We start from the raw sequence: 27304 nt of genomic DNA, 5'->3' as shown, positions 1-27304 counted from the left end.
CACTAAGTGTTACACAACAAAACCTAAAACACTTGTTTAATGTTTCTCATTGGCTGCCTTTCCTTCTTTCCTAGTCTATTATTGGAGTTTCCTGAACCTCTCTGTTAATATTTACTTAAACTCTTACCTAGGCGCTATTTCTTCAGTAAAATATACCAATCATAGGTTGTTAAGAGACTCTAAATAAGCAGAGAAAAACCAACTGGGCATCCATTGGAATAGTCCACCACAATCAGCTTGTACAGTCTCACTGTGGAGAATGCTCTCCCAATTTTCCTTGGATCAAGTGCAAAGCGTAGGCTTCGCTTTCCCCACCGTGACAGTAAACTTTTAGGTCTTGGGAAATTTGTTCCCCGGTTCAGCTGAAGTGCAGTTGATCTCATTCCTCTCTGCAACAAATGAGAGAGAAGCAGAGACTAAGCCCACAAAACTCCTTTCTGCTTTAATCAATTTATGCATGATGTGATTTGAATGAAAAGGAGTTCATAAGTTTAGCAGTGGCTTTATGAGTCAAAGACTCAATTTCCTTTAGATTCTTTTCCCCTAGGTAGCAAAAATAGATTACATAGGCTGTATTATAGCTGGGTTAGGACAGATTCATAAGTTTAGCATGTAAAACTGGAAAAAAGAGTAGTTTTTGGTATGATTGTGAGATGAAGGAAATAAATTGAGGAATGGTCAAAGTTGTGATAAGGAGAAATAAAAGAAAAGTTGTTATATTTTTGGTTATGTATACCCCTAAATTTTAAGCCTTTATAAATCATTATTTGATAGGAATAAGACTTTAAATGTGAAATGTCTTCTAAATTTTTATTTGTGAACCACTTGTAATATATGTAACATTTGTTACATAAACATAGTTGCACCAGTCTTGAAATACTTATTACCTTATACCAGAAACTCAAAAACATAGCCTGTGCATGCCACCTCAGAAGGCATTATTGCTAGCATTCTTCTAGTCTTCCTTGTATAGTCTATCAACATCATTCTGTAGAGAATGCTCACATTTGCTCCATGTGTGTTTTTTGGACTATTAATATTCCTTTGGTTCCCCCTTGCAGCCCTCTGACACTGCTTCATTGTAAAGGTGGTTGTTATTTATTATCGTGCCAAGGTGGCAAGACAGGACCATATCTTTGAGAAGTATCACACAAACTATTCTCTGTCGTGGCATAAATAGATGCTTTTCTCTTCAGTCTTCTGCACATAAAGGCCATACTCCTTAACATATAGTGCTGAAAAGCATAGCATTTTTATTAAATGGTAATATGCATTCATTATGGATGATTTTGCAGTACAGGTATAAATATACTCAAACAAAATTTATATATAATTCAAATACTTAAGAGCAACCTAATAACATTCATTATATTACCCTCTGAACTTCTTTTGAGTATAAATACATATTTATTTAAAATAAATTTGCATTGTGATACATTAAAAGTAGAATACATTTTAAATTGAAGGCTATACTATAATTACTTTCCAACCTCCTAAATATTTTCACATCACATTAATGGCTCCATTGTACCCCTTTGCAAGCTTGTTCACAGCTAGTTCTATTCAGTCCCTATTGTGAGACATTTATGTCACCTCCAATTTTTCATGATTATAATTACATGCAAACCCAACACTCTTCTAACAGAATCTGCTTGCACATCTATGATTAGTGTCTTTACAGAAATTCCAGAAGTAAAACCACTAGGTTGGAAAGTAGAACATTTTAAAGCCTTTTGATAAATATTTTTTTCATCAGAAATTACAATCTTTTTTTATTCTCTACAAATGCATCTTTCATGTTTTTATTGCTTTGTGAAACAACTCAACTTGTATGATCCTCAAACTAGCTAGAATACAGCTCTGTCTATCTACCTGCCTAAGTACCCATCTGTTCAAAGATACTCAAGAACCCAGTGGGGTGGGTAGGCCTGGCAGGATGAGCACCTGGTCTTGTGGGGCATGGGTGCCTCTGTTGTATCCTAGCCATATTTGTTTAGAGATCATATTGTTAGAGACAAGTTTACCATTGCTGTTGCAAGTCCAAATGATAGTTGGAACAATTGTTTTGGTATATTCTGTTGTTAATGAGTGGGTTTTGAGGATTAGAAAACTCACAAACCAAACTTCATTGTGAAAAGTTACCTTTTCTGTTGATCCTAAGAGAAACTAGTTTGCAGGTGGGGTGAGATTAGGGAAGGAGACAGACCCAAACCCTCCCCCACCCCATATTGTAGTTGTAAGGGAATATACTTGGTGAAGGTGTATAGAATTTTTGGAAAAATAGACTGAGGTTAGGTAGACCACTGACAGTTAGGCAGACAGGAAAAGGAGACTCTGGGTAGATTAATGTATTTTTCAGTTAGCCATTTAAGATGGCTAACAGCTGCTTCTCTCTTTCTGAGACAATGATTTGCTCTCTCTCTCTCCCTCTCCCTCCCTCCCTCTCCTCCCCTCTCTCTGTCTCTCTCTGTACAATTCTTATTTCAATGAAACTTAGCTGAGTAAAGTCTTAGCTTTCCCCGCTTTTTTACTTTTCTAATTGGTGGAGAAAAACAATCGATTTCTGCAACTTTAGATAAACTCATCACAATGCTATCAAAACAATTTAACAATGGAAAGAGACAATAAAGAAAAAAAAACCCGACACTGTCAGGGTCGATGTTTCAAGATAATGAATCAGTCTGACTTCTTTGTCCCTCTGCCCAAGTCTACCTTTCCTCTTCTGCACACAAGTTGGGATGCCCCTTCTTACTCCTCAGCGCTGCACTGCTCTAGCTACAGCCATTAAAGTCACTCCACTCAGTGTCTCACAGATTCTCTTCCCTTTTGTAAAGGCTGGGATGCTTTGGTGCCTGCTTTGGTGCCTGTTCCTAGCAAGTGTGTGTGAAAATGGACTGGAGTGAGAGAACCCCTGTGTACTGGAACTGCCCCAGGACTCTTCCCCCAGGGATTTGTCTCTACTATTGTATAACCCCAGACAGGGATGGAGCGGTGTCATCACAGTCCAAATTCTCACAGGGCACTTGCAAATGGAAATGTCTGTCTTAAATTTCAGTCAACTGGTGCTTTATCCAATGCATAAAGTGAGAACTTTCTACATATCATTTACTTCTAAGTACTATGACGTCTACAATGAGCAAAGGCATGCACGTTCATGACCATAATTGAAATTGTAGTCCTGTGAGGGTACCAGACAATTGGCAAATATGCAACAGTTTTACAATGTAAGTGCCAAGAACAATTAACGGGAATATGAAGATAAAATAGGGATATTGTTTTTCTAGATAGGAGTTCGGGAAGGCTTTTCTGAGGACTGAAGAAAAAATATCTATACTCTAAAGCTATCCGTAGGCTAGGTGAATGTTCAGTGGGGATCTGTAAATGCAAAGACCCAGAAGTAGTTGTCTGTTTGAGGGGGAAAATAAAGCAGTATACGTACATGGGATTGAGTGAAAAGGAGAGTTCACACAGATGAGGTAAGTGGTAGCCAAGGGTAGGTCAGTTAGGCAGTATTGGGTCCAGACAATGAAAAGACTGGATTTAATTTGAAATATAGTGGGAAGTTCTGATTGGGTTTTAGAGCAGGTTATGTTTACATATTTGGGATACATACATACATACATACATACAAATACAAACACACACACACAGGGATATATGTATGTAACAACAATTGAAGAAAACAAACAGAGGCCATGAATTTGAGAGCAAGTGTGGCTGGGATAGGTGCATGGGAATGATTGAAGGGGAAATGGAAGGGGGAGAATGATTAATAATATTGTAGTTTCAAACACAAAATATTGTTGATATAAAAAAAGAAATAAATGACATTGCTTCTGATGTATCTCTGGATAAAGACTTTTCCCACTTCCATGATTTCGAGGTCCTAGTCTATAGAATCGAGACAGGTGGGTATTTTTTCCTTTTTTAGTTTTCTTTTGATTTTATCAACATCTCCATATGGAAAAGAGTTTACATAGACATTTATTCTGCCAAAAGTAGACACAAGGGAAGTTTTAGTTCTTTTGGTTTCATATAGCAGAATAGTACTTAAACTGCTCCCACCAACTTCTTTGGCTTTTTTCAAAAATTAATTATTAACAACAACAAGAACAACAAAAAAGCTCAAGGAAGATACATTTTGGAAGCAGAGATGCTGTAAGGCTCAGCAGACATCTCTAGTTCCTTTTCTGCAGTGCCTGTTATTGACATCAAGAGTGTCTTGAGTCCTTGATTCAAATATTCAGATTACCGAGTAAAAGAATGTGATAGGCTCAGTTTAATCCATGGTCCTCGAGGGAGCAATCACAGTAGTAGCATGCCTGCATTGAGAGGTCTGTGTGATAAGAGAACAGGTCTTGATGGCAAGGCTGCAATGGCATCTTTGTGTAGGAATGGTTGAGAGGACACTGGCCACATCATTTGCTGGATGAAACGCTTTGCTCATAGTCACCAGAGCCCTGAAGCAGGGGCTTCTGGGTAGGAGCCCTGTGGTGTCTGCTCTCTTCAGCCTGAAAGTTGATCTCCCAGGCATTTTGGTTGCAGAGTCCTTCCCAGCACAGGCTGGTTTTATCTCATTTTTGCAACTCTTCACACAAAATAGAAGAGACTATTTATGCTGTTTAATTTTGCTTCAGGCTCTGTTCTTCACGATCCCAAGGCTGTCCTGCAATGATCTAAAATTACAGGTTCTGTTTTGCCTTCTTAAAAGATTTCCTGATAACTTGGCAGGCAGATACAACTTTATTGTGAAGAAAATTTCCCTTGTGTTCACATGCAATGGTGTGCCAAGAGCATGGAATTTGGAGTTAGGAAACCATATTAATTTTAGCATCTGGGAGGGTTGGAGTTGGAACCTGTGACTGGGTGACTTGTGAGTGGGAGTGTTCTGGGGTTCAGCACCTACAAGGACTAAGGGAAACTTGGCCAGGCAGGGGAGAAGCTAAACTTCCTTACAACTTCAATAAGGCCTTCAGTTGCAATGGCTTTGCCTGTGAAGGGATGGGTAGGGAAATGAACTATGGGGCTGTTTCATGCATTTGTTTTGAAATTTCAATTTCCACTGTGCTCTACATACTAGCTTATGTGTGGGCAAATCCCCCAATTCCTGTGAGTCACAATGTTCTCATTTCCAAAAACACTGAGCCAAACTAGATCATCAAACTTCTTTTAAAATGCGGCTTTAAATAAGCAGGGTTGTGAGCATGCCAAACATCTACTTATGCTACATTGCTTTGTTCGCTGTGTAGCTCTGACAGATATCTGCTTCAGGTCAGCTTTCTTGAGGAGAAGAAACATCCTTAGAGAGGTAAAAGTAGTTTGACGTATACAGAGAAGATGTATAGAAAATGCAGGCTTGGGTTTTCTCATGTTAAGTCTTTGAGTTTTTTGTTTTGTTTTGTTTTGTTTTTACAACAACAGAAATAACATTGATTATACTGGTAGCAATGATGATAATGGGCTGAATCTCTGAACCTGTAAGCCAGTCCCAGTTAAATGTTGTCCTTTATAAGAGTTACTTTGGTCATGGTGTTTGTTCACAGCAGTTAAACCCTAACTAAGACAGATGGCAAATAGGACAAGGGGATGTGAACCTTTTTAAAAATAGTTCCTTGAGATCCAATCTCCATTTGTCAGGAGAACCTACAACTTTATTAAGCCAGCATAATTTTTAACTACATTCTAAATATTTATCTTTAAATCCATAGATAACTGTGATACTTGCCCATCATCAAAGAAACTTGGCTTTGTGACAGATTGAGACCATTACAGAAAACCACAATCAGTGAAAATACAGAGAACAAAAGATGGTGTACTCTTGTCTAGTTCAGTAGTGTCAAAATACCAAACACAAATCATTAGCAGTGGCACCATCCAGCAGAAACAGCCAGGCCTCCACCAAATTGGCAAGAGTCAGTGGGAGCAACCAGGTTCCTCTGGGATGCCAGAAGTTTTCTGCCGTGCCTCTCTCAGCAAAGTAAAGATCAGCGAAAGTGAAGACATGAGACCAATGAAGTATTGCAAAGCTAACTATGTAAGCAATCAATAATTATCCACTGAGTCCTATATATACTCTCTCCAAACATCACATGTCTTAGCAAAACACCACGTGGGTTTGTATCAGCAAAATGCCATGTGAGTCTGCATCACCTGACATATCCAGAAACTTCTACTTCAGCACATAGTGAGGTGAATGTGGAAAAGGGGAATACTTGGGATGGAAACAGTTAAGTGGGGTGGGCTATGGGAGAGTAAGGCCTAAGGGACAGAGCAGGTGGAGTGATAAACAATGCTAATGATGCCATATGAACACAGCCATTTTATGAGCTTACTGAAAAATATAATTAAAACATAGTTTTAATAGAAGTACTCTGTGTGGATGTCCAAAGCACATTGCAGAAGCCATGTTACATTATAAAATCCCAGTGCTAGCTGTAGAAAAGTTCCCTTACTGGTCACAGAAGCCCCAGCAGTGCCCCTAAAATGCATGCTATTTCCATTGCTATTGCTTAGTTGCCTACCATACTCTTGGTCACAGCACATGGAGAAGTTACGATAGAGCTGGACCTATCATTGTTGGCTAGCTTTCATAGTATAGAAAGTGCTCTTCAGGTTCCTTTGGGAGAAAAGTCAGTAGTAGTTTTATCCAAATGTGAGTGTAGTGAGACACAATGATGACCTGCCAGCAAGATGTTCATACAGGTGCAACTATTATAGAACTAGCTTTCTTATTGGACTTCAGGCCTGGACCACAGGAGAGACCTCACGCCTTGTACAAGAAACTTGGCAAAGAGCCAGTAGGTTGCAGAGGTCATAGGCTCTAGGGACAAACCTACTATTGTTTTGCTAAGTGGACATATAGACAAACTGCTTTCTATACAGTCATGCTTGTAGCCACTGCTCTCAGCATTCACCAGAGAAGCAGTGAGTCAATGCTGAGTCTCATAACTGGCCTATGTACTGAGAATAACCGACTGCTGAGGGCTCAGTCCCAAATAGGACACCTAGATCACTGCTCCATGATCAGCACATATTGTAGGAGCAGGGGTTAAAAAAAAAAACTATAAGAGCTATATGATGAGGAGCTCTCCTGGGAAAATGTCTTCCACTTACAAGATGGCCGTTGCTTTTATGAACTCATAGGAACTCTGGATACCTGCATAACACCTGGATACCTGCATAACATCTACACAAGATTAGTTCCCACCCCCCAACTTTTCATGGTGGAAGCATAAGAAGCTTGTGAGACCCTGCCCATCCCTAAGGGACTAGTGGCAGTTAGTGGTTGCTGGGGAGGGGTGTCACTTTCTTCAGTGGGGTTGCTACTGATGAGTTGCACTTACTCTAGTAAATAACCCTCACTCATGCTCATGCAAACACACACACACACACGTAAGAGAGAGGGGAGCATACCTTACTGGAAAGAAAGTTTTAGTAGGAGAGGGATGATGATGGGTGAAACTGATTAAAATTCATTGTGTATGTGACTGCTAAAGGATAAACAATTTAAAACGATTATTATGGAAACATTCAAACCAAGAAAAAAGTGATTTGATATAACTGTCCTTAGAATTGTTTCCTTTCTTTTCTTAATAGCTAAAAGATGAACATGTTCTAGTCAGTCTTGAAGAGAGCAGGAAACACTAACGTTGAATCCAGGAAAATCTCAGCTGACATGTAAACAAAAGAGCACAGGGCATACTGTTGTTCTAAAGTTTCTGTTGTTGGCTTTTATAACTCTCTGGCTCACATATTCTGGACTGAATCTACTCTCTGAAGGCTGTGCCAGAGGGTAAGAAAAGCAAGAGTGTCCCTCAGGGTCAATGATATGATAGACCTGTGTCCTGGGCAGAGAGGGCCATTTAAAAGGTAGTCTGGGGGGGGGCACCTGCAGAGGGCAGTAGATTTGAATATAGGTCAGGCATATGCTGACTGACTTATGTGTAAATGGCTCACTAGTTTCAAATGTTAGGAGCTCTGGTCATCTGAACATCTAAAAGGTGAAGAAGTCATGGGAAAGACCCAGCTGCCAGTGTAACCAGAAAAAAGGTGCTGCTCTTTAAGAGTCTTTTCCCAAAGGCATTGGAAGTGTGCGCTGTGTGACACAAAACCCAGAGAAGACAAAGCTGCCTTAAGCACACACATGGTCACAGAAGTATTCAAAAGCATTTTGTGAATAATTCATGTGTATGGATATCAGTATAAACAGTAGAATCTAATATAAGTTGACACAGAGGATCTCCACATTATTGTGAAATTTTTCTTCTAGACTTGTAAGCACCATTGTTAGAAAATGGTGAACTTAGATAAAAATCTTAGTTTTTCTTCCTTCCAGATAATAATGAAATGTTGCTTCTAGAAAGTAGTATTTTATCAAAGGCATTACTCCCTAGATGACCAAGTTTAAAGTTCTGAATTTTCCCATGCTTGTGTTTCCCACTGGTCTCATTTAGTTAATTTCAGATTCCCCAGGGCATTCAGGGGGGTCAGTAGATTCTCATGTCAGGATTTTATTTACTTTTTATCTCCACTTGACTCAGATTAAATAGTCAAGGTTTTTTGTTTCGATTTGTTTTGTTTTGCCATAGAAATTGTCTAAAAAAGAGCAAGATTGTTTCACAATGGTAAAAATGAATCAGAAAATTCTGTGTAATGGTGGACAGATTTGATGAGTTCAAAATGTTTAGTCAGTTTGTTTAGCTGCAGTTTCCCTAGTAGATTATATATGATAAGAGCGTGAACACTTGTCAGTGAGGCCTGTGTCTTCACTCCATTAACAATACTGGATGAAAATAACTGACACTTTTAATTGTGCTTTAAATTTATCTGACTCATATCTGGGGCATGACCTCAAATAAGGTGTCAAACAGCCCAGAAAAGCATGTCACAGCTAAGGACAGTTGTGATTTGTGTCAGAGAAGAAGAATTCGCAAACTCTTGAGCAGTTTTTGTTGTTAAGACTTTATTACCTTTTGACTTAGAAGTTTGAATAAACAAAATTGCTTCCCAGTGAAAAAATGCAAACTACATTAAACTCAAGCACATAACAAAAAAAGAGTCACAATCACATTTTTACTTTCTAAAGCGCTGTAGTCAAGATATACTTAAAATAGTAATTAAGCTTTGGAATAGATATGATAACAGAAGCTTTCTTCCTGTGTGGGTTCTAGCCAGAATTCCAAATCTAATTTGAGAAATGTAAATACAATTATCTCTGTTACAACATAGGGTGGAAGTTTTTCATAATCAGTGCTATTGACTTTAGGGGGTCAGATAATTCCTGTTTAGGTGCTGTTCTGGCCAGCATGTCTATAACATCTTTGCCTTTTAGCCACTGGATGTTCAGGACTCCTCCAGTACTGCTCTCTGTTAGCTGCAACAACCAACTATCCCTTAAGAAAGTGTCATATGCATTTAGATGGGCAGAGTGCCAAATCCCACCTCTAGTGAAGACCTAGAATACTAATAGATTTACTGTTTAAGTATAGTATCAAAAGTTTTTTTTATTACTTTTATTTTTTTACAGTCCAGTTGTTACCCCCCTTCCTGGTCCATCCTCCCATAGTTCCTCTTCCCTTTCTTCATCCCACCAACCCCTGCCCATCTCCAAGAGGATGCATATGTGTCAGGGGCCTCAGACCAGCTAATGTATGCTGCCTGGCTGGTGGCTCAGTGTCTGAGAGATCTCAGGGATCTGGGTTAGTTGAGACTGCTGGTCTTCCTATGAGGTCGCCCTTCTCCTCAGCTTCTTCCAGCCTTTCCCTAATTAAACTACATTTTTGTCCTTGCAATTCTTTTAGACAGGAACAATTCTGGGTCAGAGTTTTTGACTGTGGGATGGCAACCCCATCTCTCTACTTGATGCTCTGTCTTTCTACTGGAGGTGAACTCTACAAGTTCCCTCTCCCCTCTGATGGACATTTCATCTGAGGTGCCTCCCTTTGAATCCCGAGAGTCTCTCACCTTCTCCTGGGTCTCTGGCACATTCTAGAGGGTCTCCCCACCTCACACTCCTCCCGAGGTGCATAGTATTAAAATTTAAAAGCAAAACGTACCTGTGGAGACAGGAGTGGTGGCACCTATTCAGTACTTCCAAGGTTGAGGCAGAAGTGTGGCAAGTTTGAGGGCAACTGAGCTGCACACGTATACCCTGTTTCAAACAAAAACAACCAATAAGCCAATGAACAAAAATGTACTCATGGAAAATATATGAATGACCAATAGTCTTTGCTATAGACACCCCTGTCCTGTCACAGAGGCTTGCTATGTATTTATCCATCTCTCTGGTAGACAGTAGAGAGAACACTGCTCTCCTGTGAACTTGCATCAGTACAGCTAAGTGACAAAGTGAGAGGAATGGGGGTGATGGGAAGGCCCTTCTGTTTGCAGAAAAATTACTGGCATATTCTCAAAATTATGATTAAAGTAACTGAAGTGTAAATTGTATAATTCTCATATTGACTTTATTTTAAAACAGAAAATAGCATTTAGGTTTAGAGAGAAACAAGTTATCAACAGATTTGGAACTCTCTAGGGATGTTTAGCTATTTATGCCAAAGACCTTGGGAATGAAATTATGCTGTTTTCTTCCTACCATTGCCATAGAGAATTATAGTTCCATCTTTTTGTCTATGTGGATTTTAAAAATAGTATCCAAGTGTAAGATAGTGTTATTATTGTTAGTTTGTTGATGCCAACAAATCATGCATATTTTTTAGTTTTTCAATTTATTGTTAAGTTTACATTTCTCTGGAATTACATGAAAATCAATATATTGTAGAATTTACAACATTTGCTCTATGATAGGACTTTTAGGTACATCTGAAGGTGTTTGTGCATTGGTTCTTAAGGGGGTATCTATTTTCACTAGCTTTTACTTCTGATTATAATCATCACTTCACCTTAATTGGCCTAAAGCAGGTATGCTGTTCACTAACATGAAGATACATTCTCAAGACCTGTAGGGTTTGCTACAGACCCAGATTCTGATTCAATATGCGTTGGAGGAACTCAAGAATTCAAGATGACTAAATTCAACCACCCTCCTCTCTCCTGTCAGTCTCAGGCCCAGTTGTGAATTCATTGCTTTTGCTTTGGGCAGCATCTGTCCTATCTCTAGGACTGCTGTGGTCTTCTATGTATGCTGACAGCCACTCTCCTGCCCAGGACTCCCTGTGCAACTAACTGTCTCATACCTACCTGAGCCCTCTTGGGAAACTCCTACTGAATTTGTTTAAGTTCTTTAGATCAGTTGCATCCATCCATCTGTCTGTCTCTTGTTACCAATAGTTAAATTATTTGCAAAATTTAAAGGAGAAAGAAGGAAGGCACACAATGCAAATTATGTCCTGCTCCTGTCCATTCTCGTTCTCTCTCTCTCTGTCTCTCTGTCTTTGTCTCTGTCTCTGACTCTGTCTCTGTCTCTGTCTCTCTGTCTCTGTCTGTCTGTCTGTCTGTCTGTCTGTCTGTCTGTCTGTCTCTCTCTCTCTCTCTCACTCTCTCTATGCATGTGTATGTATGAAAACTAAAAGATTAATTGGAAAACCTCATTTTCCACAATTAGCACAATAGAGCAGACTCTGGAGGCATGGGTGACATGAGAGAGGAAGAGTTGGCTTTATGTCCTGCTGATGATGGCATTGTGTGGCCTACCCAGAGTAGTGCTGGAGAGTTTGCTCTGGTAGTGTGGTTAAAGGAGAGTTGGCATACCGAGCAGCTCAGCTGCCAGGCAGGCCCAGATTTAGGGCTTTGAGTTGGCCCACCCCAAAACCTACATCATCTCTGAACTGTTGGGATGTGTCATGTTGATTTAAAACTGCAGGACATCCATGCCATAGGGCAATAACAGGATATCAGAGAGGAGTCACAGTGAGGATAAATATTGATGGTGTCACAGAAGCCAAAGACCTCAAACTAAACCAATGACACATTGCAAAGAGTATTTGCTAGTGAAGATGTGGACAGAGGTCTATACTGTGGGACACACTGTGACACACTATAGCTTCCCCAAAGAGATGTTTTCTATGCTTGTATTTTTGTCTGTTTGTGTGTTTTTTTTTATTTTGAGGGTGACACTGCATGGATAGAGGGCAGATAAAATAGGATAGGGAGATGAAGTGACCAGGGTGCATGATGTGACACTCACAAAGAATCAATAAAAAGACTTTTTAAAATGGCTTAACTAAACCATAAAAGAGCATTTATTTTTCAACACGTGGGACACAGGGAGTCATCACAATTTTAAATGGTAAGCATGTAATGGGTAAAATAGTAAGTTTTAAATCACATGACTTTTCTGTATGAGATTGAGATCTATGGTTGAGTTTGGATGAGCCTTTTGGATGTTCATAGATGTCCACCTTGAATTTCTCATATTTATTAGCAATGTGAGGTTATATGGGGGAGATAGTCAGAAGGTAAGACCCCATGTTAGACTTCTCAGCTCCTGTTGACTTTGCATGGATATCCAGCTCTGCTTAGCCTGTGGTAGTCAATTTTTCTTAGAGTAAGAACCACATTTATCTGTCAAATGCCTAAATTTTTAAACTTGTAATTTGCATTCTGAGAATTTATGAGTTCTAAGATTGCATGTTTACTTAATAAATTGTCTTTATGGTGCCAAACATTTTTGGTTTCTGTGTCAGTTCTTTGGGGTTATGCTTGAAGGCTAGCTCTCCCTTCTGCTCCCCCACAGCTTTCTTTTCCCCATTCTTTTCTCTTCCTACCTCTTCCTTCTTCCTTCCCATTTTCTGTTCAGTATTCTCCATTTTCTTTCTTCCTTTCTCTGGGGTTGAGGATAGAACCCAGAACAATGTGCATGCAACGTGCATGCTGAACAACCATTCTTCCACTGAGCTTGTATCCCTAGTCCCAGCAGTACTTTCTAATATGGCATATCTGAAAGCCTCCATTGTTATCACATGGAGAAGAAAACACGGGAGGGGTTGTTATCAAAACTTTGAGGTCTGGATAATATTTGACTACATTTTTTTCTGTTCATATGCAGTTGGCCTATGCCAGCTGCTGAATGTGAATGCTCACCCAGTGCCCACTGCTGCTCCAGGCACTTACTGTTTTTGTTTCAACTCATCAAAGGCAGATACTCAGCTTTCTTTACATTTACCTACACAGTGAGAAGCATGGAATATGTTGCATGGACAGCACATACTGCAATCTATTGAAAGACCAAGACTAGCAATTGGGACACCATTCTATAAAGGATCTATTCTTGGGTCTGCCCTTATTGTGCTGTGATTATTGGGAAGTCTTCTCATCTCCTCGGGCCTCAGCTTTCTCATCCATGGAAAATGGAATGTTGACTAGAATAGAGGATATTTACATCCCTTCTAGTTTTAACATTCTAATCTCATAGCGTCCATATGCTGCTTTTACTGTTTAAAAGATACCCGAGAAACAACACTGGTATGCTAACAAAGGCAATTGTTCCCATTCCTCTACAACTGCCTATAACCATTTGTTTCTTTTCGTCTAGCAGTATCAAGACACATGTATCTTACAGAAACCTTTAGACTTTTTCCTGATTTACAATATAATTTTTAGTAATAGAATTTGATCTTCTTTGTAATTAAAAATATTTCCCAGGACATTAGTCAACAAACATAACATATAGTTGTTAAAATGTTTTTAACTTATTTATTTTAGTATATGAGTACACTGTTGGTCTCTTCAGAAACATCAGAAGAGGGCGTTGGATCTTATTACAGATGGTTGTGAGCCACCATGTGGTTGCTGGGAATTGCACTCAGGACCTCTGGAAGAGAAGCAGTGCCCTTAACCACTGAACCATCTCTCCAGCCCCTGATGAAATATTTTTAAGGGAACTAAATTTCTCAAAATATAAATACCAGTAAAAAGCTTTAACAGAGATAGATTCCAAAGAAGCTAAAAATACTAAAAGAGAGATAGAAGTGACATTATGATGTTGTTCTTCAGGATAGCCTAGAGGAATAGAATCTCTTACAGACTAACTCTTCAAGAATGAACTTCCTTGCTTATGAACTTGGAGGCACAAATTCACTTGAAAACATGCTTAAAAACACCCCACCTATTCATTTGGTCAAGCCATAGTCATGATTTTCCATATCTGTCTTTTGTTCTCTGACATCTTCATGCTGGTGTATGTATTCATGTTAGGCAATTTTGTTGGCTCTACAAGTAGGTTAAGTATTAAACTTTAAATTTATCTTAATTCTGAAGGGGAATGGAGTGTAATAGAGAAAGGTTCATAGAGGAGAGATATGGAAGTGTAAGACTAAGGGGGACATTTGGAAAGGGATAACTAACACTAAGAATGAGTCTTAAGCTGTATGGGAAAACACTATTGTATGAGCTACACATACACACATACACACACACACACACACACACACACACACACATTTAAGTAACTGGTAGTTTGGAAGAATCAAGAAATTCATCAATTTATTTACAATTTCTACCTTAATAGAGTAAAGGTTTTTGAAGTAATCCCTTTTAATATTGTGTTTCTTTGGTACCTTTTGCACTGTTTCTTTGCTCCTTTTTTTATACCGATAACTTGATCTCTCCCTCTCTCTTTCCCCCTCTCTCTACCTCCCTCCCTCTCTCTCTTTCCCTCCCTCTCTCCCTCTCCCTTTCTCTCTCTCCCCTTCTCTTTCAGTTGGTTAGTTGCACCAAAGATCTGTCAATCTTGTATATCTTTCCAAAGAACCAGCTCTTACATCCACTGAGTGTTTGTCTCGTTCTCTTTGTTTTTATTTCTTTATATGCATTGATTTTTTAAGTTTCTAGGAGTCTGTAGGGTTGAGGTTTAGTTTGTTTTCACCTCTCCAAATTCTTGAGACGCATCATTAGGTCATTTATTTGGAGCCGTTTTTATTTTTTAATGTAGGTGTTTAAGGCTACAAACTTTCCCTTTAGGACTGCATTTATTGTCTCCTAAGATTTTTTTTTGTAATATGTTTTCATTTTCATTTTCAAAACATTCCAGGAATGTTTTGATGTCTTTGTTGATCTCTTCTTTGACACATTCATCATTTGGCAGTAAATTGTTTAATTTCTTTGAGTTTACAATTTCTTTGAGTTTACAAATGCACTAGAGTTTTTCCTGCTGTTAATTTTAAGTTATATTGTACAACAGTCAGCTAGGATATATGGGATTATTTCAAATTTTCTGTTTGTTCTGAAGATTTTCTGTTTAAGATTTGTTCAAATGGACAAAACTAGAGAAATGGGGTGTTAAATCACCTACTGTTATTGAGTTTGTGTTAATCTGTCTTTAATTCCATTGGATTATGAAATTGGATGAACCAGAATTTGGTGTATATGTGTTCTGTGTTGTGATATTTTCTTGATTAATTGATTGTAGTATTATAATGTTGTTCTTTGCCTCTCCTCATTAAGTGTCAGTTTGAAATCTATTTTCTGATATTAGAAATCACTATGTGTATTAGTCAGAGTTCTCTAGAGTCACAAAATGTATGGAATGTCTATATTGAGGGAATTTATTGTGATTACTTACAGTCTGTAGTCAAACTCCCCAACAATGGTCAGCTATGAATTGGAAGTCTAAGAATCTAGTAGTTGCTCAGCCCCACAAGGCTATTTGTTTCAGCTGGTCTTCTGTAGAAGTAGGTTCCAGCAGATGTGCTGGCAAGTAAATGCAAGCAGGTGAAGAAAAGCGAATATTCCTTCTGCCAATGTCCTTATGTAAGTCTCCTGCAGAAGGTGTGGCCCAGATTAAAGGTGTGTACCACCACACCTGGATCTGGGACTTGTTTTGTCCCTTGAACTCAGAGATCTCATTCCCTTAGTCTCCTGGGATTAAAGGTATGTACTACCTTGCCTGGACCTAAGCTTTTCATAGCCACTATGCCTCAAGATCTCCATGCCAAGATCCAGGTCAGTAACTTGTGTCTTCCAGCCTCAAGATCTGGATCACAAGTGGGCTCTCCAATTCTGGATTGTAGTTCATTCCAGACATAGTCAAGTTGACAACCAGGAATAGCTTGCCTGCATCTTAGTCTCATTTGTTTGGAATACTTTTGTCCTATCTTTAAAGTTTAATAGGAATTACCTCACAGGCTATAATAATCCTCCCAGATGTCATATGGTACCAAATAGACAGTCAGCTTTCAGTTGTGGGATACTGCTCCTCCAGTTGTTTGTCAGGGATGTCCTAACCATCAAAATGATTGACTTGCTAGAATTTGATGGTAAAACCTTATTGCTGAAGACATGATACATTTTTGTCATAGGAGATGGGAAAATCAAATTGCTACAGACCAGGGCACTTCCTCCATGCTGGCTAGCTTTTGTAGTACTGGAAGATGTTATGCTGGCTTCTGGGGGAAGAGGGGACAATATCATCATCAACAGTCATATCCAGCTGTAGAACCTATAAATTACAATAATGACCAGCATAAACTATATTCCCATAGGTGTAATAGTGACACAATGATATGAATGGAAATGATGATTTTGATTGGCTTTTTTTATAGAAGGGCTTTAAGGCCCTTTCTATAAGAGGAAACTCATTTTCCTATAGAAAATCTGGGCAATAACCCATAGCTGATGAAAGTACAGGCTCCCAGGTTAGACCTACTTCTTTAATTTTGCCAGATAGTCAAAGTATTAAATTGTTCTATAAACTGGTATCTCTACATATTATGAAGGCACTCAGACAAGTTTCTTTGTGCAGTATATAGTTGTTAACACAGACACCAATCATGAGTCAAATTATAGAGAGTATGTGCCAGTGCAGTGCTCTGTCACAAATGAGAAGTATATATTATCCACATAGATTGTTCCCCCACAAGACTAAGGAACTGTAACAGAAATACTGTAAGAGCAAGTGGATGGGAGAGAGTGGAGCAAAACCATGTGCTTTACTTAGGGTTTTACTGCTGTGAACAGACACCATGACCAAGGCAACTCTTATAAGGACAACACTCATTTGGGGCTAGCTTACAGGTTAAAAGGTTCAGTCCATTATCATCAAGGTGGGAAAATGGCAGCATCCAGGCAGGCATGGGGCAGGAGAAGATGAGAGTTTTACATCTTCATCTGAAGTCTGAATGCAGAATATTGACTTCCAGGCAGCTAGGATGCGGGTCTTAAAGCCCAAATCCACAGTGACACACCTACTCCAACAAGGCCACATTTTATGATAGTATACTCCTGGGGTGAGCATGTACAAACCATCACATCATGTCTTCTGGATATGACACGACCTACATATGTTGCATTTACTAAGTCATAGAAACTGAGTGCCTGAGCAAGACCTACACAAGATCAAGCTGATCAACATCATGGAGGGATGAGGAGGCTCATGAAGCCCCACCTCTAAATGAGAACCTATTGGCAGTTGAAGGTGTCTCATTTTTTTCTTGTTTGTTTGTTTTCTGTTATTTGTAGAGATGTGCTCCCTGGTAGGTCCTGCTTCAGTGGATGCCCCCACACCTAGGAGGACATTGTCAGTATAAATTGGACTGGGTATGTTAAAAAGGAGAATATGCTATTGGGAGTGAGGTGGATCTTGGGAGGAATATGATCAAAATTCATTGTATAAAATTCTCAAGAAATTAATAGAAATATATTAAAAAGAAAATATCACATTTCAATGACTTTCAATTAAATTTTAAACAAGTGATTTTATCTGTTTGTCTGTCTATCTATTTAACTACCTCAGTTTCCTTTCCTATTGTTGTGATAAAATACCCTGACAAAATCAACTTGGGAGGAAAGAGAGAAACACACACACACACACACACACACACACACACACACATGAGAGAGAGAGAGAGAGAGAGAGAGAGAGAGAGAGAGAGAGAGAGAGAGAGAATTTACCTTTTCCTGGTTACAGTCCCTCCTGCAGGAAGAATCAAGGTATGAGGAACTTGTTGAAACCTGTCACATCACTCCATCTAGAACAGAGTAGTGAATTCATGCATACAATGCTAGTGCTCATCTCTTTTTCTTCAGTGTTACACAGTTCAGAATTCTCTGCCCAGGGAATGGGGCCACCCACAGTGGATACTGTCTTCTTATTTTAATGAATGTAATCAAGAACCATGTCCTCATGATGACATCATATTAATTCCCTCATTAAGATTCACTTCCCAGATATTTCTACATTATGTCATAATATATACTAAATCACACATCCCTAAAGCAAAATATTTAGATGAGTGGTTATTAACTTACTATTGCTACTTTGAATATACAATTAGTAGCTCTTCATTAGTTCCAAATTAGCATGATGCAATGAAAGGGAACACTTTTTTTTAGTCTTTTTTTTTAAGTATCAGTTTTGTCAATTATCACATGCAATGTACTTTTTTATCATTTATCTGAGTCTCATTTTGTTTATTTCTCAAATAATGGTTCTAATAACTTTTAAATTGTTTTGTTGTTAGAAATAACTACAATATAAGGCTACCTAAGCACAGTAGATGAACAGGCATAGTTGTCATATCATTACCATTATGAGCAATCAGTTAGAACAAAACAACTATCAGTTAGAACAAAACAACTATAGAAAAACTTCCTCTGCATTTTCACATGAGGCAAAATTAGGAAATTAGCTCCTGGTGATCTACTTAATATTTTAATGCTATTTGAGAACATCTAATGTATATATAATGGACATTTGACTATTGGAGAAATTCAAGGAGAGCTGACTTACTGTTCACATGATACAGTATTAGATTACTGTGTATAGAACGTGGCTGAAATGCCAACAATAGATCTTTAGTGAGCTATTTTTTTTATAATTGCTATTCCCCAAATCATTTTAGCAAAAAAATCAACACCATATTTTATTTAATGCAGTTGGCTTTTGTTAGTATTAGGTTTGAAGATTCACGAGGAAAGTCACTTGTTCTTAAAGGAAAAAAAATTAGACTAGACTTAGAACAGAGCAACGCAAGAAGTGTCAGGATGGATTTTTAGAGGCCCCTACTTTCCTGGTAGTAAAACCCAGTCAAAGCTCTGCTGCAGATCCTAGCCTCTAGGTGGCGAGGGAACACTGTATCACAAAGCTTTCCAAGGCTGCTGCAGAACAGACACCTGCATTATCTATTAGCAGTAAAAGGGAAATACTCCGGACTCTGATACTAGTGAACTGAAGTTACTAATTATGTCCTTAATATAAATGGCTAACTCATTTTTAAGCCAACGTATACTCATTAACAACATGGAATTGTTTATTTATAGGCCAAGACAGAGAAGATTAATACTGCCATCTGATTAAGAAAAAAACAAAGCATTCTTCAGAGTATGGCCTTTCTGTGCTTTAAAGGAAATGTGTTGATTTGGGTATGTAGACCTTAAAGACAGCAATCTGAGAGCTCAAAATGGTCTTCATTGGGATCCTGGCGCCTTCCCTGTCTGTGTATCCTTGGGCAAGATGCACTGGCTGAGTTTTGGGTTGGAGTTGGGAGGCAGCATCAGCATCTACATCATGGAAGCTTCTACAGATTTACAAAATGCTTGAAGTAAAGCATTTGGTACAGAACTTGAGACGTGATAAATACCCATCCCTGGCCGACTTTGAGTCTGAGGGGGCACTGATCCAAGTTCAGCTTATTCAAATAGAACACACTTCATGGGAAGAGTGGACATCACTGGAAGCTGAAGTCTTGATCTTTATCCTAAGATGTACATCTCAAGAATGTACCCAATTCTCTGTTTTCAACCAGTGAAATTGCGTGTGTGTGTGTGTGTGTGTGTGTGTGTGTGTGTGTGTGTGTGTGTGTGTGTGAGAGAGAGAGAGAGAGAGAGAGAGAGAGAGAGAGAGAGAGAGAGAGAGAGCGCACATGTAGAGATCCAAAGTTCAAGTTTCAATAGGTAGGAAGGATGAGAGTGAGGCTTTTTAAATCAGCACTCACTATTTTGACATAGCTTCTTAGCATGAAAAAGAGACAGTTCTAGAGGTTAGTTTTGTCTGTGTGTTTGTTTTTGACAGTTCGGCTGCTATGGTTGGTGGTGTGTCCTGCTCCACTGTGTACTCGGCTGTGTTCTGCCTTTCCTTCCTTCCTATTCTGGGGTGAAGAACCCACAGTTGCATGGGGTCCATTTCAGAGAAGCAGAAATTATTATTCTAGCTTAGGTCAATGAAAGACTTCTCATGCACATTGGTAAGTTACATATATTGCAAACAATCTTGTGTGTTTATGTGCTGAAGGCTTTAAACATATGACAGGCTTCAATAGATGCTACAAACAGTAACTCACACTCATTTGTTGCAAATGAAATAGCATGCAGTTCAATGAAACTGCTTGTGCCAAGTCCTCCAGGCATCATGTTGGATCCTATAGATCCACAGTAGAGAAAGATGGTCGGCTTGCTCTTAGACCAATAGAAGAGTATTGGACAACAACAAAGAAGTTGTCTATCACAGTGCCAACACTGGTGCTATATGATTGGCTTTCTGAGTTCCTGGAGGGTTCCTGCATCTACTCTCTCTCAGAGTGATGGTGGTTGGTGAGGAATTGATTGTGCAGGTTGGAGTGCTGGGCAGATCACAAAAAGGGATGAAATCTCAGTATCATATTAAGTTTATCTCCGCATAGTACATCACAGAACAACTAACTTTGTTACACACAAAAAAGAGAGAAGTCAGATCCTAAATACCTTAGTCTATGTTGTGAGTAAGTTATTTTCAAGAATATAGAAGGCATTTGTATTATTCACAATGATGCAGAATGAGTGCTTATTTTCTGTAGCTACTAGCCTACCATCACTATACTTACAATGTACTTACTTGAATATGAGATAAAAATTACATTTTTATTTCTTTATAACATTTGTAAAAATCAGTGTGTGCATGTTGTGTGTGCCATGGCACACCTATAGAGGTTAGAGGGAACTTGCAGTCCTATTTGACCCTGGGATTAGACTCAGGTCATCAAGCTTGGCAGAAAGTTGAGTTACTCCCTGACTCATCTCACTAAGGCCTAGTATTGCTTTTTTTTTTTTTTTTTTTAAATTTCTGTACTCAAGTGGAAGGAGGAAGAATGGAATGGGTTAAGATGTGGGGCTTTTAGAGCTGTTATTTTGATTTATTGCTATAAATAAGTAGTTTGTGTGATTATTTAAGAAAATGATAAAAACCAAAAAACAAAATGCTAGGATGGTTTTAATTTACAGCTTCAGAGACAGCAGATGTACATGTAGTTGTAATTATCTTCTAATGGTGTACTACCCAAAACATTAAAAAAAAGATCCATTTTGGAGATGATGTTTGGAAATAGGCTTTTAGGAGAGTGTTATTTCAAATGTGAGGTTATTGGCTTTTTCTTTACCCTCTTGTAGGTAATCCTAACCTTTCAGTATAAATTAACACTGCCACAGTGGGTTGTTCATGTTGCTTTGAATGTCGTATTAAGCACTGATAAGATAAAAGCTGCTATCTGGAACGTAAAAGAGAAATAGAAACATTAGGTTATCACAGGTACACCACAAAATGGAGAGAATGCAGTTTTCTCGGATAACCCAGAGGCTAACTTTTTGGACATTGAGAGCAATTGAATGTATAAATACAGTTATGCTGTGTGACAATGTTTTGATCCATGACAGTCCCAATACTGTGGTGGTCTCATAAGATTAAATGGAGCTGAAAGTGCCATTTGCCTACTGATGTGTCATCAACTATAACATTGTACTGCAAAGCATTACTTACAGTTATGTGCTGATAAGGTGCAAACGAGGCCACTGAGTTGCTAATCTCACGGGAAGTACAGCATGTGTGTCTTTGTACAGCATACTGATGATGGCGACAACTACAGTGTTGGCTTACATATTTATACATGTTGTATCATTATTTTAGAGTGTATCTATAGTAAAATATTCATTATAATTCAGAAAGCTTTGTTCCACTGGCAGGGTTTTGTGTGTTGCATCCTGTTGACTGCACCTTTGGCTTGTGGCAGAGGACCATGTTGACTAATTTCCCGAGATCATCGAGGCTGTACACGTCTATTCTTGTGATAGTTCCGGGACAGAGTATTATGCAATAATGTGTTTCTCAGAGCATGTCTCTGTTGTTAAACAACGTATGTTTGTGTATATGTGTGAGCATTCTGATGTGTCAAAATTTATAATGCATTCCTGCCATCTTTATTAGAATTACTTAAAATGCTAAGTAATGATGAAACACACAGGCATTAGACGTGTGAAGCAAGCCCTCAAGAAAACCTTTTAAGACTTCATCTTCACAACACTCAGGAAGCGTCAAGTCATTCATCATGTATAATTAACACATTCCAGTCTTTTCTCCTCTAGCACAGACTTTGTGAAATGACTCACATGGTTTTGTTGTAAATAACATGGTTTTCAACAATTTGTTTCCATGTCCTGACACATAGAACATTTAGTTGTCAATTCTGAAAATTCATTTATTCTTCATAGTTTTTGTTGTGAGAGGCAAACACACATATCTGCTTCTGTAAACACAGAGTGAAATCTCCATCTTGTAATATTAGAAATAGTGCTGTGTGATTACGGATCTTTCATTTCAGTACAGCATTGTTTACCAAAAACCATTATGGTAATTGAGTAAGGCAGGATGTTTTTATGAAAATCAGAAAAGCCTTCCAGTTTAAAGGTCATGAGACCAATATAAGCATTTTGAATATTCAGTTCTGCATTTGTACAGAGAGTGGTTAATTATTTCCTTCCTCTGGAAAGCTATCAAATTAGAAGTAAATTTTTAACATTTTTCAAATTAAACTGACAAACAAAATAAATGTTCTATTAATAACAAGTCATCACAGGTCAATTTTGGATTGTCTTTCTAAAGAGAGATACATTTGCACAGATAAAATTGTTTTGACAACTTTTTATTGTTTTAAATTGTTATATTTGTTTATTTATTGTATGTGTGTGAGAGAGATGATAGATACATGATGACAGATGATAGATGATACATAGATAGTTGATGGGTGGATAGATAGATAGATAGATAGATAGATAGATAGATAGATAGATAGATAGATAGATAGGGTCTGTGAATGTGTGAAGGTCAGAGGACAACTTTTGTGTTGTTTCATTCTTTCAACCACGTGGTTTCAGGGACCACTCATCCTTTAGTCTTGACAACAAGTACCCTTATTCACAGAGCCATCTTGTTCGCCCTAGTTCTAACATCTTAATTCATGTTTTGAGCTCGTCCCGATTATTGTTATTTTATTGAAATGTGGAGATTTAAAACTTTATACAGAACAATCTTGTCACTTTTTCTGAAAACTACCTCAGCTGTTATTTTGGCTTCCTGGTCTACACTGGACTTTGGTGGTGTCATTTCTTAGAGACATGAAAATCATGGATGTGAGACAAACACCCATTTACTCATTTCAGCAGGGAGGAGGCGCTGTTCAACAATTTTGGTCAAAAATGATATGGCACAGATACAAATGCAGTAGACAAATTATTTTATTAATTCTTCTATTTAGTGACAATGGCAATGGCTTGAAAGTGAGACAGATTCTTACATTGCTAACATTTTCCCATGAATAATTGGCTTTAGGTGGCTATGGAATAGATGGCTATTGGAATATTGGAATATTGGAATAGATGGCTATATTAGTGTTTGAAGGTCTTCCCATCTTCAGGAAAAGGGATTGAAAAAAAAATAGCAGGTAAGTGAAGCAGTTATTTGAATCAGTACATCAAACATTCCAGTCAATTATATATGTGTTATGTAACTGTGGCAAAGACAAATATTTAACTGAAATATATCTATTTATATTCATATAAATATTATATATATATGTATATATATATATATATATATATATAGAGAGAGAGAGAGAGAGAGAGAGAGAGAGAGCTTTACCATGTGGTTGACATTCAGTTGTTTCTAGAAAAGTTGTCCCTTTAGTTAATAAGCTATATACTCTATTAATTTCAGAGGGAGACCTCTTGTCTCTAGAGAAGGGTGTAAATTACATTCAATACTTTTTAAAAAAAATCCCTACAACATGTCTATAGCCTATGAACATGACAAGTATTATCAACTGCATTTTGCTGAAAGATGAAAATTGGATTTTAAAAGCTCCTGGAAAATTATAACATGTATACTTATCAGCCCCAGTGAATAATAGCTAAGCTCCCGTTCTCTGAAGTCAAACAGGTGTCTGTCTTATCTCCTTGAAACCTTCCTGGTATCCCCAGAAGCATACCTTCCAAGCACGTTCCTCCTGTCATTGGTGAGGAACCAGGTAGTGTTAGGGTCTGAACAGTTCTTGTATCCTTGGCTCTCTAGACTGTGCTGTAGGAATCTGCTTATGTTCTGCCTAGACAGACACTTTCAACTGAACGTTTTGTCAAGGACAAAGATAGAAGAACAGATACCTCACAAAATTTGTAGAGAAAAACAGTTACAAAAGAAAGAGGCACATAAAAAGGAGAATCTTTATCTTTACTCTGCATTTCCAGAGCATTGCTACTTTTCTTGGATGCAAATGCTCCTCCCTTTCTTTCGTGTGGCCATTTTTGAGACTCTTTTTCCAAGTGGAAGAAGCCGTGTTGTGCTCTCATTGATGCGTTTATGAAACCCAGGGATCGAAGCAGGAGTAAAACAGTGTTTGCAGGCTGGTTGTCTTTCAGAGCGCCTGATTAGAAATGGCCCACTGTTAATTTAAACTGTGAACCTTCACAAACTTCTGGCCTGTGGCATCCATTACAGCCCTTTGTCCTTCCCTCACAAAGCACCCTAATCACCAATGATCAGCAGTCTTTTTAAAATAAATATATGTACCTTTAAAAGTACTGCATGCGGCTTCTACATTTTCATAACTTTTAAGTGGATATCACAGAAGGCATATGCCTGATATGTCCCAATGACTCCAATTTATTCCACATAGTCTGTCCCATAGTTATACTTAACTGCTAAAAAGAAAATAACTTTTTGTTCTTAGAAATTCTAGATAGGTAGATGAGCTATGCTCCTAAGGAAAAGTTACACAAACTGGAGTCATAAAAGAAGCATACTGCTGAGCCCTTCTTTGAAAGTATGTAGCAGAGTGGTTGTACCAGCTTGCAATTCCACCAGCAATGAAGAAGTGTTCCTCTTTCTCCACAACCTCTCCAGCATCTGTTGTCACCTGAGTTTTCTATCCTAGCCATTCTGATTGGTATGAGGTGGAATCTCAGGGTTGTTTTGATTTTCATTTCCCTGGGGAATGTCAGGGCCAGTAAGCAGGAGTGGGTGGTATGGTGAGCAGGGGGAGTGGGGAGGGAACCGGGGTTTGTTTTAGTTTTTTTATTTTATTTTTATTTTTTTGGAGGGGAACCTGGGAAAGTAGATATTGTAAATAAAGAAAACATCTAATAAAAAAAAATAGAAAAAAAAAAGAAAGTATGTAACAGAGAATAAAGGAGCTGATTTTGCTCCTGCAGCTTTGATTGCTGCTTACAACTTCAAAACTCAGATGTTATGAAAATGTAGGAGCTATCTATCACATCTGTATTCAAAGATATATACTTTAAAAGGAAAAAGATAGAGTTCAGATCGCCCCCAAGTATCTACTTGTACACATGTGACATTGTCTTAATTATTAACATTTTATTTATTTTTTCCTTTTTTATTGGATTTTTTTATATTTACATTTCAAACCTCATCCCCTTTCCCGGTTACCCTACCCCCCAGAAGTCCCGTCTTCTCCTGCTCCTCCTGCTTCCATAAGGGTGCTCCCCCTCACCCACCCACTCACTTTTGCCTCCCCACCCTGGTATTCCCTTACACTGGGGCATCAAGCCTTCACAGGACCAAGGGACTCTCCTCCCATTGATGCCCAACAAGGCTATCCTCTGCTACATATGTAGCTAAAGTCATGGGTTCCTCCATGTGTACTCTTTGGTTGGTGGTTTAGTCCCTGGGAGCTCTGAGGGGTCTGGTTGGCTGATATTATTGTTTTTCCTATGGGGTTGAAAACCCCTTCGGCTCCTTCAGGCTTTTCTCTAAGTCCTCCATTGGGAACCCCATGCTCAGTCCTATAGTTGGCTGTGGGCATCTGCCTCTGTACTTGTTAGGCTCTGGCAGAGCCTTTCAGGAGACAACCATATTAGGCTTCTGTCAGCAAGCACTTCTTGGCATCCACAATAGTGTCTGGGTTTGGTGACTGTATATGGGATGGGTCCCCAGGTGGGGCAGTCTCTGGATGGCCTTTTCTTCAGTCTCTGCTCCGCACATTGTCTCCATATTTTCTCCTGTGAGAATTTTGTTCCCTTAAGAAAGCATCTACACTTTGGTCTTCCTTCTTTTTCAGCTTCATGTGGTTTGTGAATTGTAGTTTTGAGTATTCCAAGCTTCTGGGCTAATATCCACTAATGTCACTGGGTGCATACCATATGTGTTCTTTTGTGATTGGGTTACCTCATTCAGGATGATATTCTCCAGATCTATCAATCTGCCTAAGAATTTCATAAATTCATTTTTTTAAAGAGCTGAGTAGTACACCATTGTGTAAATGTACCACATTTTCTGTATCCATTCCTCTGTTGAAGGACATCTGGGTTCTTTCCAGCTTCTGGCTATTATAAATAAGGCTGTTATGAACATAGTGGAACATGTGTCCTTATTAGATGTTGGAGCATCTTCTGCGTATATGCAATGGAGTGGTATAGCTGGGTCCTAAGGTACTATATCTAATTTCCTGAAGAACTGCCAAACTGATTTCCAGAGTGGTTGTACCAGCTTGCACTCCCACCAGCAATGAAGGAGTGTTCCTCTTTCTCCACAACCTTGCCAGCATCTGCTGTCACCTGAGTGTTTGATCTTAGCCATTTTGACTGGTGTGAGGTGGAATCTCAGGGTTGTTTTGATTTGCATTTCCCTGATGACTAAGGATATTGAACATTTCTTTAGGTGCTTCTCATCCATTTGGTATTCCTCAGTTGAGAATTCTTTGTTTAGCTCTGTACCTCATTTTTAATAGGGTTATTTGTTTCTCTGGAGTCTAACTTCTTGAGTTCTTTATATATATTGGATATTAGCCCTCTATCAGATGTAGAGTTGGTAAAGATCTTTTCCCAATCTTTTGGTTGCCGTTTTGTCCTATTGACAGTATCCTTTGCCTTATAGAAGCTTTGCAACTTTATGAAGTCCCACTTGTCTATTTTTGATCTGAGAGCATAAGAAATTGGAGTTCTGTTCAGGAAAACTTCCCCTGTGCCCATATGTTTGAGGTTCTTCTCCACTTTCTCTTCTATTAGTTTCAGTGTATCTGGTTTTATGTGGAGGTCTTTGATCCACTTGGACTTGAGCTTTGTACAAGGAGATAGGAATGGATCAATTTGCATT

The sequence above is a fragment of the Mastomys coucha genome, unplaced genomic scaffold (genome assembly GCF_008632895.1).
Source record: "Mastomys coucha isolate ucsf_1 unplaced genomic scaffold, UCSF_Mcou_1 pScaffold19, whole genome shotgun sequence".
Classification (NCBI taxonomy): domain Eukaryota; kingdom Metazoa; phylum Chordata; class Mammalia; order Rodentia; family Muridae; genus Mastomys; species Mastomys coucha.
Note: the sequence above shows the minus strand (reverse complement) of the source record.